Below are 16,085 nucleotides of genomic sequence, written 5' to 3' on the forward strand. Positions count from 1 at the left end.
GACCTTTTCCCAGTGCAAAGCAATATGACCCATCAACCTATGCAGTCACAAAGTCGGCCCTCGAAAAATAAATATTAATTGAAAAATTCACTTTGGGCACTATAAGAAAGAACAGAATAGTGACCTTTCTCTCTAGCAACTTTCTCCTCGATGGAATAAAGAGAATTTGCTCAGTGGACTTTGTGCAAGATGTTCTCTGCTGCCTAGTATAAGCTAGAGCAGGGAGAGAATTCCAGAGGAAAAGAATAGGGTCTTGACTTGGATTGAATTTTTTTCCCCTCTACCCAGAAAGAACATCATCCCAGGAGAAAAAGGGAATAATCAGGCTGAGTGCTTTGAACTTACCAACAGCTTAATGAATGTAAACTAATAGATCCTCAGCTATGGGAGAGAGCATCAGAGGTCACCTGTGTTTATCTCTGCTTCCCTGCAGGACTGCACTGAAACCTGTTCCTAAAAACCAGGTTATACATCAAATTCTAAGCCAAAATGTGGAGTGAGCAGTACAGACTTGCTGAGCCCAGACTCCTATTAAACTCATTTTTGTTCTTTTACTAAAATCCAAAATTAAAAAAAAAAAGGGATAAGACCAATGGATTATATTTAAATGTGGAGATTTTATTTTCTTGAACATGAATAAAATAGGAATATGCTTTCTGAAACAGGCCTGAGTTGATCCAGCAATTATTTATTTCTAGAACAGCTATAGTCTTTGAGATAAAATAATTTCATAGCCTCCAACAGTAATATTTACTAGTGTTTCATATGCACAATAGTAATTCTGTGTGTTTAAATTAAATTCCCCTGATGCATTTTGAACAAATCTTTCCCTTGTAAGGAGTGATCATTTTCTATGTGATTCATTTTTTTCCATGAGAATTTCCACCAAGTATCCCCTTTTATGTTATAAAACTATAATTTCTTACACTTTATTTTCTCTCTATCAAGCCACAGAATTGTTGTGAATTGCATTTGCAGTTTTTAACAATCTATTTTTTAAATTTTAAAATATTTTGTATGTGGAAGAAAAGCATCAGGTAGGTCCATAATTCCGAGTAAAGCTTCACACGGTACTAGCATTCCAACCACGAGTCCCTCGATAAATCCTTGTCCTGTTGGAGATGAGGAAACTGAGGTTTATAGAGGTCAAGGTCATGGATGACATTAACCATGGAGACAGATGATCTATTCCTGAGCTCTACTACTATTTGTCTCATTAAGTCTACTGCCTTTAAATGTTCCGTGTACTGTTATGCCTTTTAAATTTTAACAATGTGAATTTATTATCTCATCAAAATTAAATTAAAAAAAAGCTCAATATTAATTTTTAGGATGTCAAAATCAAAATAAGCTTCAAAGGTCTAAAAAAACCCACAAAAATAAAACAACAACACACTTTGGATCTCTTTACCTGGTAAGCAATTGTCATTCTGAATATTTCTTCCCTCAGTCACATAGGACATTTATATAATTTCTGCAGCGTTACAATAGAATTACTCCTCCGAGAAATCCCATACTGTGAGAATGTATTCGATTAATTGAGCTGGCAGATGGCCTTAATATACGAGATATATTGATACAACAACCACTTACTTTCCTGACCGACGAAGCTGATAAAAGGAGGAGTAGAACACAGAATATATGAGGGGAAACATTCAGGCTGCTTAGACACATGCTGTGGGAGTTGGAGTCAAAATAATATAACCTACCTCATTCACTTTGATTAATTTTCTCCTCTGGTGGCATTATTTTATTCTCACCGCACTGTTCGAGACTCGCTTTCACTAGGTTTGGTTATTTTCCACTCTTGTTGATGTAAAGCGCCGAGACTCACATGTTCATTCTTACAGCCTTGTGTTCACAAGTTGCAGGTGCATGGTTTCTCATCCATCTGCAAGCTCTACCTCACCAGACCTGTCTTGCTTGCTGTGTTTCCTGAAAGTCCCTCACACAGTGCCCGGCAGGTAGTAGATGTTTAATGAACGTATGTTAAGTCCACCAAGGCTATTTATTAGAGCGATCTCTCACTTATGACCTTTGTAATTGTGAGTTACTGTCTCACTTGAGCAGGTCAGCTAAATATCTTATTTTCTCCCAGAAATTACCTTTTATTTACTGAATTAGATAGGCCATCCAAAATTGGCATGCCAGATATGTATTACCTTAGTTACCTTAACTAACTGATCTCCTATGGAGAAGTTGATACTTTCAGCAAATACTTCTAGTAATAAATGAAATGGTCAGCCAAGTCTAGGTTTCAAAGTCAGAAATATCTGGATATAAATTCCAGCTCCCAGATTACTTAGCTGTGTGACCATGAAGAAGTTACTTAACCTCTCTGAGCCTCAGTTCCCTCATTTGTGATAATAACTGGCTTTCAGGATATCTTAAGCATTGCCTAAATATCAGGAGGCCAGCATAGTGCCTGAAACAAAGGAGGCCTCACTCAAAGGCAACTAGTATTGTTCTCTAATTTCACATCGCACGCAGTACTGCAAACCTGCTTATCTAGAGGAAAGTATTAACACTTTTATAAAAACTATTATTTATTTAAATTGAAAATAAATCCCTGCTAGACTGAAATATAGGATGAAAAATTCAGTTTAAATATACAAATCAGAACAGCAGAAGTTAACAGTAAGTGTTAAAATATAAAATACAAGGTTTAAATCTCCCCAATGCTTCTCCTAATTTGGGGGGAGACAGTTTGGTATTATTTGGATAGTTCTTAAGTTTGATAGAGTAAGAAGTTCGGGGACTTCTGGGGAATAAATATAAATCTGGCTGGCTTCTCTTTGGTCCGTTTACATGGTCTTGGGATGTCAGCAGCTGAAGGTCCACGAGTTATAGTGATGCCAGATAAAACTTGACTTCTATTGCAAATTCTGGAAACAAATTTTAAAAAGTTGTTCCAGGAGGACAGGCCCCGTGGCCTAGCAGTTAAGTGCGCGTGCTCTGCCGCTGGCTGCCCGGGTTTGGAACCCTGGGCGTGCACCAAGGCACCGCTTGTCAAGCCATGCTGTGGCGGTGTCCCATATAAAGTAGAGAAAGATGGGCACAGGTGTTAGCCCAGGGCCAGTCTTCCTCAGCAAAAAGAGGAGGATTGGCCTGGATGTTAGCTCAAGGCTGATCTTCCATACACACACACACACACACACACACACACAAAAGTGGTTCCATTATGATTTGATAGACAAATAGTTGTTTTTTTATTTTTTGTTTTTTTACTGACTCGTTTGTTCATCCTTAACAAAGATTACTCACTGCCTACTACATCAAGATTGAAATCAATGCTGGGAATAAGAAACCAATTTACCATCAGGCGGTTTATAGTATAGTGAGGGGAAGGAAGATTTGTAATCAGAAATATTTAATAAGATAGTATGGGTGCATTATTTTAGTAAATACAGGTTAGATTCTCTTTAATTGGCACACATGTTTTGAAAAAGAAGGAGAGGATTTTAGTTTGGTCAAAACATAGCATTTGCTGTTTGTGTAGTGGGGTCAGCAAATTCTAGTGTTATGACTTGGATTTGCAATTCACAAGATATCTACATTTGAAATCTCTGCTCTTTTATGGTTTTTGCTGAGAATGTTATGATTTTTCTAAATTCCTTTGATAGTGATACATTGTTTTCTCCCAGGGTCAGTATAGAGGTCAGCTTAGAAGTATATTGTTTAGAGTCTTTATTTTATTTTATTTTATTTTTTGTGTGGAAGATCAGCCCTGAGCTAACATCTGTGCTAATCCTCCTCTTTTTGCTGAGGAAGACTGGCTCTGAGCTAACATCCATTGCCTAATCTTCCTCCTTTTTTTCCCCTCAAAGCCCCCCAGTAGATAGTTGTACGTCATAGTTGCACATCCTTCTGGTTGCTGTATGTGGGACGCGGCCTCAGCATGGCCGGAGAAGTGGCGGTGCGTTGGTGCGCGCCCGGGATCCCAACCCCGGCCGCCAGTAGCGGAGAGCGCGCACTTAACCACCAAGCCACGGGGCGGACCCTGTTTGGAGTCTTTAAACGCTTTTCCAAATCGATGGAAATGAAAAGGTGGACAATCTTTCTCAGACTGAGCAATCACAAGTGGATCATCTGTGGTGGCAGTAGTAGTAATAACTAATATTTACTGAACTCTTCTTATTATATTGATTGAAGCAACGTGTGTATGGGTGCCCTCACACTACCCTTGTGAGGTGAGGCTTACTAATTTTATTTCCACTTTCCAGGCGGAGTAATTGAGCTTTACGGTGATTATGCAGTCTTCCCATGGCCCTGCCACTGTTGGAGGTGGCCGTCAGACTGTAGCCGCAAAGCTCTTGAACCCCTGACTCTGCCTCACGGTAAGGAGCCACAGGGTCTCTCCTGGATGGCATAATGCAGTCTCCCTCTCTCCCCAGTGTGGATCAGACCACTGGTGTCTGCAGACCCCATGTCAGCAGGGAAGTGGGACCATCTCTGCAGCTCCATGACTGTGTTAATAACACAAAAAGATAAAAGCCCCATCAGCACCATGCCTCCAACTAAGCCCTAACAATGTGTCAGGATTTGGGCATGACATGGATTCCCTATTTTGATCCTCAGATCCACTCAAAAGAATATCATTACCTCTAATTATAGATGAGAAAAATCTAGATTTAGAGATTTCGTAAATTGTTCCTATGCCAGGATTCAAATACAGGCACGTTTTCTCAGAACGTGTGTTTTTACCCAATGAACTAAGCTGCAGCTTTCAGCAAAGGGTGAAAACGATTGTAGTCTACCCACAGATGAGCTTCCTGAGAGTTTGGTCAACTCACCCATATAATCTAAACTCACAATAAGTGGAGAGAAGCTCATCTTCTCTTTGATGTTTGGTAAACCTGCTGCTCTGTCCTGCTGGTCCTAGAACTGTGTTCTGTCTGCTTTTCTCTTTCTTGTAACTTTAATTGACATTTCTGAATCCTTTTATATAATTAAGTACTTTTTCTTATACTGATGGTTTTTCTCCTTTTCTATCTATCTTCATTGCCCCCATACACACAAACAACACAAACACATGAACTGATGTGTGTGCATCCAATTGCTTACTCCTTTTTATCTTCACTGCATACTAAATAATATTTTCCAGAATTATTTCTTCTATCACTTAAAGAAAAAATTGTTCTGTGATTATTAGGCATCCCATCAAATATTTGGCAGTAATTTCCAGAAAGAAATTGTTAAAACAATTTGGTATAATATTTCTACATTAAAGCAATAGAGATCTTTGATTAGAAAAAATATAGAATGTATTCTTAATAGCTGTTTCTTCTTTATGCAAATATCTCTTAAATTCTAGAATTCAGAGAACGCTTCCTTGAAAAGTTATCATAGTTCACACCTCTTAGTGAATAGCAGATGTTGACAATGAATTTTAATCTTTCTTATGTTTATTACAGATATATTTTAATCACACTGCAAAGTGAAAATAATCCATAGTGAGGACTTAAATGAGAGTTTTAAAAGACGATTCTTCTGGATGGTGAAGAAAAATGGGTGATTGAAGCAGTTTTTCATTGTGACAACAGTGCCACCTAATGTTTGATCTAGGACTATAAAATAAACTAAAATTGAATTATATTTTGATTCTGAATCTTAAACTTCTACTCATACATAGGATAAAATTTGTCAACTTAACTGTGCTTAATTAATGCTTAATTAAAACTGAATAAGTTACATTTTTGTTTAAAAATCAGAAGTATATAATTCTAATTCTTCTAGTCATTTCAGTATAGAAAAAAATAATAATTTCCCTCTTAGCCTAACAAAGAACAACAGGATTATTTATTCCAAATACAAGCAGAAAACTGCATCTTTGTTAACATTATTTATGAAGGTAAGATTCAGATTAAATTGACCTATTATAGTAAAATTTTATCATTATTAATTGGAATTTAAAGGGATGATAAGTCTGTGGATTAACAAAACATGAGATGTAATTTTGTATTTTACTTTTAAAATGTAGGATCTTATGTATGCATTTTCAAGATGCATTTTCACAGAAGACATCTTAATAAATGTCCAGAAATGACAGGTAATTATTCACAGTAACTCCTCTGGATGCTGGTCCGGGCATTTAATGTGACTAAGAATTATTTGTTTCCTTAAGTGAGTTAAACTCACTAAAGTTCTTATTCTTACTACTATGTCAAAGTAATACAAATATAAATATCAGTCTAGCCTTTATTCAAATTGTCAAAAGTCTAGAGCAATAGGATCAAAATAGATGTCATTATTTCATTTAAATAAGCCCTTTAATCTATCCTATGCCTTTCTGATATTTCTAAAATAATTTTAAAATAGATTGCTTTATAAAACATATTTAACTAGTCACACAAACTTTAAAATTTGTTAATATGATTATTATATGCCCAAAGTGTAGCTACGTCACTTTGGAAGGGATCTGAAGCTCACATTCAAATGATTTAGGATTTTGGTTCGTGAGCACTTCTAACAGTTCCGTCAAGTAACTCAGTTCTCCCTTCTCCATTATATATGGAGCCAGCTCTACACCTCTCCATTAGCAAGAACAAGAGCAAGGCATTGTTTGTCTGCTCTTCTTTGGTACTTCCCTACTTCGTTGAGCATGAATTTCCATGAGATGGAAAGTAAAGATGGTAATAACAAACTCTAGGCTCCTTTGCCTTTTCTTTGTACATAGTACGTGCTCAACAAATGCTTGTTTGCATCCTCATTCCTTGCTTAATTGAGTGTAATCTTATATTTCATTTATCAGAGATTTCATTCCCCACGTTTTCTAGATAATGAAGGAAACGTTATTTTATCTTGACCCCAAACACTTCACAACTTCAACCTCCTCTGACATAATTTGTTGTCAGTTGTATCCCTAGTTTACCACCAGAGAAACCAAGGTACACAGAGCATGTTCATGAGGGAGTTTGTGGCAGGTTCTATTAATTAATTAGCCCATTGTATTAGCAACCTCATTCTCCCTTCCCCGCCCCTCACAAGGGCCAATGAGAAGTGAGCAGAAACATGCCAGGTATCAGGAGTGCTTTTTAGAAAACTTTGTCTTCTTTTATTTGCTTCCCCAAAGCCCCAGTACATAGTTGTATATCCTAATTGTAAGTCCTTCTAGTTCTTCTATGTGAGCCACTACCACAGTGAGCCACTGACAGACAAGTGGGATGGTTCCGTGCCTGGGAATGGAACCCTGGCCACCAAAGCAGAGTGCACCGAACTTTAACTGCTAGGCCATCAGGGCTGCCTCTTTGGCTTCTTTTTAAAAGGGATGGAATTACTGGCTTCACCCTTCCTTTTTCTCTTTCTTCTTCCCTTGAACATAAACTTGATTCCCATAGCTTTAGCAACCACCCTATATCTGTTACAGAAGGATTAAGATACTTTAAAAAATGCCGGCCCTGGTACCATTGAGTTAGTGAATCAAATCCAGCAGCCACCGAATCCAGACTTCTTCTTATGTGAAAGAAAAAACAAACTATTTAAATCTTTATTCACTGGGTTTTCCAATACTTGTAGCACCATCCCAAATGATCTAGAAGCAGAAGTGAGATTACAGTAATTGAACCGCTAGGCACAGTGCCCTGCCTAAGTGCCAGGAATGAAATCAGCAACTGGTCCATGTTATAAAGAACTGGCATCATGGAAAACACAAGATGACCAAGAATTAGTCAGTCAACCAACAAACACTTGAGTGACTATTTCACAGTAGACCACGATTAACACTGTAGAACACAACTAATATAGGATATAGCCTTTGCACAAAAGAATTCAAAATCATATGAAGAAATAAATGGCTAAAATGACAAAACATCTGCTAAGTAGCAGGTAGATGGACAGACAAGAATTACTTAAATTAAAGGCACGCTTATAAATATGGACTTTGGTAGCTGTGTAGAAACTAGATAGAAAGAGAAAAGACATTCCAGGTAGAGGAACAGTACGGAAGAAAATCTGGAAGCTGACACTACAAGATGTGGTTTGTACCAGTTGTCAGGGGTCATTAAGGAGCTAGGCTCCTATAAAAGCCTCAGACTCTTTGTCTCGTTCTTATGCTCGCTTGGTTCTATAGGCAGGTAATTTGATTCCTTTTGTCTAAGAATGTGATGAGTAATAGAAAGAGAGGGAAATGAGCAGTTAGAGAATAAGATGACATTGGTAAATTGAGCAGAGATAATCTAAACTCATGGGGCAAAACACAAGAAATTCTTCAGGACTAAAGACTTCAGAAGATAAAACCAAGTTCATAGATATAGAAAACAGATTGGTAGTTGCCAGAGGTGGGGGGGGGGGGTGGGCAAAATGGGTGAAGAGGGTCAAAAGGTGCAAACTTTTAGTTACAAAATAAATAAATCAGGGGATGCAATGTACAGCATGGTGGCTATAGTTAACAACACTGTATTGCATATTTGTAGGTTGCTAAAAAGAGTAGACCTTAAAAGTTGTCATCACAAGAAAAAAAATTTGCAACTATGTGTGGTGACAGATGTTAACTAGACTTATTGTGATCATTTCGCAATACATACATACCTTGAATCGTTATGTTGTATACCTGAAACCGATATAATGTGTCAATTATATCTCAATAAAGAAAGACTTCAGGAAATATAATCAATACTACTTTGAAAGCAAATATAAAATCATGTGACTCATTCCATAAGCTACACCTGAAACCCTGCCTATGACCAAACACCAGTCACTAGGACATGGATGATGAGGAGCATCAAGTGGTGGAAAGTGATGGACCGATTGTAGAAGGGCACAATGGTCTCCAGGTCCATCTTTGAGTGCTTTATTTGCCCTTTGCTTAAAAGATGGATTGTAATTAGTATTTGGGTGGTGAACATGAGAACATGATGTAATCCATGCAGAAATAGAAGTACAATGATGTACACCTGAAATTTATACAATGTTATAAACCAATGTGACCACAATAAACCAAAAAAAAAAAGATGAACACGCAATTCATAGTCAGCAGCATCTGGATTACACCCTGATATATGGAGATTTTTGTCTGAACCATGAAGTACTTATATTTCCGTGTCAATTCATTCTTTTATTCTTTCAACAAATATTTATCAAGTGATGATTCTGTGCCAGGAGCTGTAGAAGCAATGAAGATCCTGGGAGCTTATACTCCTCACCTTTACCATTTGATCGCCCACATACACAGAAATACTGAATTATAAATAAAATTCCAGAGACACTAATGTTTACAATGCAAGGAAGAATCAGAAATTTGTTACACACCATTAGCTGAGGAGGTTCTTCTAATTGTTGGAAAAAGGCAGAGAGAAACACTGCCTGCAATTTTTTTTTTTTTTTTTTTTTTAGTGAACAAAATAAAGTCTTTATTGCTTATTTCCTTTCTGATTCATTTAGTCACTTCCACATTCTTATTTTTCCTACTGTCCTATGATTTTGGAACTTTTAGCTGACCTTCCTCCTCCTGTCTCCCACCTCCTTACCCGATAAGAAGTTGAGAGGAGAAGTAAAACCTGAAAATCAAACTATTTGGTTTTGGGCTTGCTAAAAGCACCAGTAAGTGAGAGATAATTAAACTTAATGACAAAAATAAGGTTCTAATAAGGCTTTAGGGTAATCTACTTCTTTTTTTTTTTTTTTTTTTTTTTAATAGTTGATGGCTTTAGTTCTGCCATCTTCCTCAGAAGGTGCTGAAGGACCATCTTTCCTCATCTTTTCTTATGTACCTAAATGTTCCATTAATTGTAATTCTTATCCACATGCAATTTTATTTTAAAATATTTCACTATGTAACCTCAAATATTCCTTGTTTGTCTTGCTTTTCACTTACTTTTTTCAGTTTCATTGCATGGTACTTCAGCATCTTTTTTTATCCAGTCTTAATCTGATTCTTATTTTAAATTATAGTTCCCTCTAGGTTTGCTTAAAAAAATTCCTTGTTATAATTTTGTGCATCCTAAAAACTTATGTGTTTGTGTGTGTGTGCGCTAAGATAGACATGGTTATTTTCTATCCAGGAGGACTGAGGCGACAGAGCGGGTATTAGGCACATAAAATATACACAGTAGTTACAAAAGAGAGCGATAAGGATTTTGGAGAAGGGAGAATTAGATTTAGGAGATCATGGAAGACACATGAGGAAACCAGAGAATCTACAGCTGGGTCTAGAAGTCTGGAAGCTCACTTGGTTTCTTTAAAAGTAGCTTAAATACAAACCAGGTCTCAATGAGTCTAAAATTTTCTATACTTGGGTAAGCCTGATTTCCTCTCCTTCCTCAACAGAATTATAGTCCATGTGTGGCGATGTGGAGGAAAGAAACTCCTCTGGCTGCACATTGGCCAAATTAGCTTCCCATTTCATGGGTTTTGTGCTTGGTTTCTGCATAGAAACATTGGACCATAAAGACAATCTTCATCTAGGTTTTCACTGAAACGTTTTTCTAGTTGAAATAAATAGTGAAGACGTTTCAAGGTGAGTCTCAGTTCAACGTGAGGCCTCCACACCCCTAGCTCGATTGCACCATCCGTAGTGAGGATGCAAAGGTAAACATTACTGAATAATATGCTGATAGTGGTGGGTTGTGGAGTGGACTGCAATTACTGGACCATTTTAAATCCTCTTCCCATCCTACTACCTAAACCTGCTCTGATTTAGTAAATATTTGAAGGTTTTAATCTTTAAGAGCATATATTGAAGAAAAGAGGTAATGTAATGAGTTAGAAGTATGGAAAATAATTCGATTATGGAGCAGTTTTTATTGGGTTTACTTTTCCTGCCTTAACTTTTAAATAAGTTTTTTTACAATGTGAATGTGATACAATGATGATTCCCATAACCATCATTTCATAGTGTGCCTTTTAAGTGACTATAACACAAGATGAAGTTGCAGCATTTGTGTCTTTAATTATTTCAACAAATATTTTATTTTATTTTTTTGTGAGGAAAATCAGCCCTGAACTAACATCCATGCTAATCCTCCTCTTTTTTTTGCTGAGGAAGACCGGCTCTGAGCTAACATCTATTGCCAATTCTCCTCCTTTGTTTTTTCCCCCAAAGCCCCGGTAGATAGTTGTATGTCATAGTTGCACATCTTTCTAGTTGTTGTATGTGGGACGCGGCCTCAGCATGGCCGGAGAAGCGGTGCGTCGGTGAGCGCCCGGCATCTGAACCCGGGCCACCAGTAGTGGAGCCTGTGCACTTAATCGCTAAGCCACGGGGCCGGCCCTCAACAAATATATTAGAGTGCCTTCTGTGTACCAGACACCGTTGGATCCACTGGGGATATAAAAGTGAACAAAACAGACAAAACCCCTGACCTAAAGGAGCTAATTCTTTCTGTAGAGATGATAAACAAAATAGGTAACTAACATAGGTGGTATTTTGTATAGAGATAAACGCTATGGAGAAAAAGAGAGCATGCAAGGGGATAGGGAGTGAGTAGGGAGGTGCAATTTTAAACAGAGTAGTCAAGGTACACCTCACTGAGCAGGTGTATTTGAGTAAACACCTGGAAAAGATGAGAGTTTGAGCCCTGTGGATACCTGGGGAAACAGTCACCCAAGAAGAGAGATAATTTGATGTCAAAATCATGTAGGGTATTGGAGGATTTGGGGCAGAGGAGAAACTTGATAAAATTGATATTCTGGTGGCTGATTTGAGAATAGACTAAAGCAAAGCAAGAGAAGAATCAGTAAGGACGCTCTTGCAACATTCCTGGTGGGAGATGATGATGTCATGGAGCAGGGTGGTGGTGGTGATAAGTGGTAGGATTCTAGATCCATTGAAACTACAGAGCCAGTAGGATGGATTGATGGATTGGATGATGTCAGGTGTGAGAGAAGTGATTTTAAGTATTTGTTCTGAGCAACTGGAAGTACGGAGTTGCTGTTGTCATTAACTGAGATGGGGAAGACTTTACAAAGAATGGGTTTAAGGAAGGAGACCTGGAACTCATTTGGGGCATATCAAGCTTAAGATGCCTGCTATCAGTCTAAGTGGAGATTACCAGCTGTACATAAGGAGTCAGAGTACAAGAAGAGTTCAGGCGTGTTTATATAAGTTTTAGAATATACAGATAGTATTTAAAGTCACTAGCCTGCAAGAAATCACCAAGGCAGTAAGTAAGGATAGGAAAAAGGGCCAAGGACTGAGCCTTGCCACACTCCACAGTTAAGAGATCAGGGAGATGAGGAAGAACTAACAAAGGCATACATGTCTCCTAGAAAGAGTGAAGCCTGCTCCATACTTCCAGTCTGACTGGAGCAGAAGGACAACAATGTTGGTGATTTGACAAAATAATCAAATTTTGTGACAGTAAGTGAAATTTTGTCACATAGTAAGTTTCCAGCCTGATAATAACCCAGGCATATAGGATCTTACTGATGAGGCATATGGAAAATGAGCACACCATATCATTTTATGATGATTTCCCAAGAACATGAACTATATACTATAGCTTGCCCCGTGACCATATAAACACTTAGAAAAATAGCTATTTCTACTCATGGGCCTTGTTGCTGATGAACAAGTAAATACTGTTTTGTGCTCTGGCTGTCGTTAAGTGGTTGACAGGTTTACAAATGGGATGTAACAAGATGTCCACAGTTATCCAAGGCCAGTTCTTCCTCTCGTACAAAATATAAATCAGTCCTCCTGTGGATGCTCATCAAACCGTGTACCTGGTAAAACAAACAGGCGAGTAAACGGCGTGGGCCTCCTACTTCTGTAACTGGACCAGATTTGCTATATGCATTTAAAAAAGTCAGGCCATCCTACAAAACATAGCAGCAAGTTTTTCCACACACAGGAAACAAAATACGCCTGAAAATATTTCTTCTAAGCTCTAGAAAGCTCACCCTTATGCAAGGAGGTAACCTACTAAAGTATTAAGAGCAACTTACCACTTTCGCCATCAGACGTCATTTTAGGCAGGAGCTGAAAATGACAAAATGAGATTCCATTTGGAGAAAAAGCAAATTTGCACATTTGGCATGTAGACAGTTGAGGAGAAGAATAAAATGCAAAAGGTGATACTGTCAAAGAACTTTGTAACAGGAACGTGGACAGTTTATGAGATGACACTGCAATCAGTTATACGTGTGATAATTGAGTCTGAAAAAGCCAATGTTATTTACAGATGCAGATATAAAGCCATCAGGCCGTGGGGCAGGAAGATGGTATCTCCCCCTCTAATGATGGAGAAATTTCACTTTCAGAATCCCCTTTGTGTATAGACATCTCACTTTGAAAACAATGTATACAAATTGGGAAGCAGTCAGAAGAAATGCGATGCCGTGATAAAGAGCCTGACGAGCAGGGATCCTAGAGTCCTGAGCAATCAGGCCTGAGCGTAAAACTCTAAGCATCAGCACAGTATGGATGTAACTGCTATAAAAGCATAAAAGCTGAAGAAAGATTGTTACTGAAAGTGGGACACCATTAGAGAATCAATTTCTTTTTCTTCTAAATGACAATGCTGTCGTGAACTTGTCTTTCCAGAGAAATGGCACAACATGTAGAGTTTGATTCAATTGAGGCTCCTCCTGGCCAGGAAACCCACTCTGGGCCCCACAGTGGTAAAGAAGACCATTAATAGTTCTGAGATCTGTCAAATTCCTGGGACATGGATGGTAGCGCCCAGCACAATCTGGCAACCAAGAGAGTGAAAATAACAACAATAATAATAATAATACCCTTTATATGTACAGATACTGTTTTAGACACTTTACATATATTAACTTATTTAATCCTCGCACATTTTATGTGCTACATATGAATATTGTCCTCGTCTTGTAGATGAGGGAACACAGGCGCGGTAGGCTAGTAGGTGTTAGAGCCGGGATCCAGGCCCATATGCTTCCACAGCCAGAGTGCTTCACCTCTAAGCTATGCTGCTGCTCCATAAACTCACATTCTTCTCATTTGAAGGACTTTATCCCCTCCTCCTCCCTCCACACAAATAGTTAAGCCCTTGACCTGCAGTTCTTAGAGGGCTGTTATATTCCCTTTCCATAGTGGTAAGCCCACATAAGACAGAACTGGCAGATGCCACATCACGACATGACTCAGAGTCCCAGGGAGTCTCCCCAGTGGCTGCAACTAACTTAAGTCAGGTGGTCATGAATTGGTTTTGGATAATTAAGAACAAACTTTGGTAGACTTAGTTGTACATAAACTAAATAATTATGCAATGAGTCAGGTTAGTGTGGTTAAAAATTTGGTGTCAGAACCAATTTTGAATTCTTACTTTTCTGTACTGGGGGTAAGTTACTCAACTTCCCATAGCCCCAGTTAAGATCAGTGAAGATATGAAAGTCTGAAACTGGGGCAAGGTCAAGAATATGTGTAGGATTGTGTCCAGAAAGGTGCATTACGGCAAATTCCTTTCATAGCAAGTGTCCTTTTCAATATGGCAGCTTTTAGGTTGTTTAAACAGCACCACTGGTGCTATTTCACTCTTAAAGAGTCTTGGTCCATCAGTAGTTGTTTCTCTTTATTCAGAAGAGGCCTACATTACATTACCTTCAACTTAAGGGTCTTGGTCTAGCATACAGTTAAAGCACGGGGTATAGACTGAGACTGACCAGGGTTTTAGTATTTATTAGCTTTGAACAGTTGAGGAAGTTATTTAACCACTCTGTGCCTAAAAATAAGGCTCAAAATCACTGCCTCAAAAGGATGCTAGGAAGATTAAACAAGATAGTATAAAGGGCTAAAGATTATATATCACCATTTAGAAGGGCAAACGCATTTGGAGTTCTTCACTTCCATCCTGGATTCCCATTGTGCTAACAGAGGGGTATGGGCTTAGAAGGGAAAGGAGAGCAGTAAGAAGGACTTTAAACTTCAAAATCATATAAACTTAATAAATATGGAATGATTATTTCATTTTACCTCAATACCACCTGGGTAAATATTTCAATTCAGGGCTCTTTTTCCAAACTCTCAGTGGTCTCTTTGTATCTACTCCTTTCTAAGATGCAGGGTAGAGAGGGCTTTTACGTACCCCTGGTGGAGAGAGGAGAGATCTGGGTTCCCCTATTATCTTTTTTTTTTTTTTTAATTTTTATTTATTTATTTTTTTTCCCCCAAAGCCCAGTAGATAGTTGTATGTCATAGTTGCAGAGCCTTCTAGTTTCTGTATGTGGGACGCGGCCTCAGCATGGCCGGAGAAGCGGTGCGTCAGTGCGCACCCGGGATCCGAACTCAGGCAGCCAGCAGCAGAGTGCGCACACTTAACCGCTAAGCCACGAGGCCGGCCCTCTCCTATTATCTTTTAAGTTTGTTCAGATCTCCAAGAAATATGACTGCTTTGAACTGATCCCCAAATGTTTAGATGTATGGCTCAACCTAGCTTGTCAGGTGAGAAAAAGAAAATTTGCTACTCAGTGATGCAGATCAAGTCATTTCCTCTCTTCTTCCTGCACCATGAATTTTCTTGTTACTTCATAATTCCCATTAGTAATTTATCCTTTCTTGAACAAACACATTCCTCTCTTGATCTCATATCCTCACCTGACTGCCACCCCCATTTCTCTTCTCCCTTTTACAGCAACACATTTGCAAAGATTTATCTCTGATCTCTCTCTTTAACTCCCACGAAAGCCAGATTTTCTTCCCCAAAACTCCACTGGCGTTGTTCTTATCCAGGTTGCCAATGACCTATGTGGAGCCAGATCCAATGGCCAGTCTTGAGAGTTATCTTACTGGACCCATCAACAACATTTGACAAAGGTGATCACCCCTCATCCCTCACATACTCTTTTCAATGGGCTTCCAGAGCATCTCATTCCCTTGATTTTTTTTCCGCTTTCATGGAATGCTTCTTTTCTTCATGGTTCCTCTTCATCTTCCAACCTTTTAAATATTGAATTATATTTGGATTACTCTTTGCCCCTCTTTTTTCTTCTATTTGGTCTAATCTATTGGTGATATCACCCAGTTTCATGGCTTTAAATACTATATATATTGATGACTCGCAATTGACCCAGACCTCATTCCTAAAGAACAGTCTCAAAGGTGTAACTGTCTCCTTGACATCTCTTCCTCAGTGTCTAATAAGTATCTCAAACTTAACAAGTTTGACATGAACTACTCATCTTCT

The 16,085-nt window shown here is 38.4% G+C and overlaps 1 long non-coding RNA gene across 6 annotated transcripts in view; it reads right to left on the bottom strand.

The window, feature by feature from the left end:
- The window catches only part of LOC131413585 (uncharacterized), a 107,222-nt gene that overhangs the window by 16,421 nt on the left and 74,716 nt on the right, over nucleotides 1-16,085 (bottom strand). For all 6 annotated transcript variants that reach the window (XR_009221982.1, XR_009221981.1, XR_009221983.1 and 3 more), the window contains one exon: nucleotides 15,742-15,838. This is a non-coding gene — a long non-coding RNA (uncharacterized LOC131413585). The remainder of the gene's footprint in view (nucleotides 1-15,741; nucleotides 15,839-16,085) is intronic.

This window comes from Diceros bicornis, chromosome 14 (genome assembly GCF_020826845.1).
Source record: "Diceros bicornis minor isolate mBicDic1 chromosome 14, mDicBic1.mat.cur, whole genome shotgun sequence".
NCBI lineage: Eukaryota > Metazoa > Chordata > Mammalia > Perissodactyla > Rhinocerotidae > Diceros > Diceros bicornis.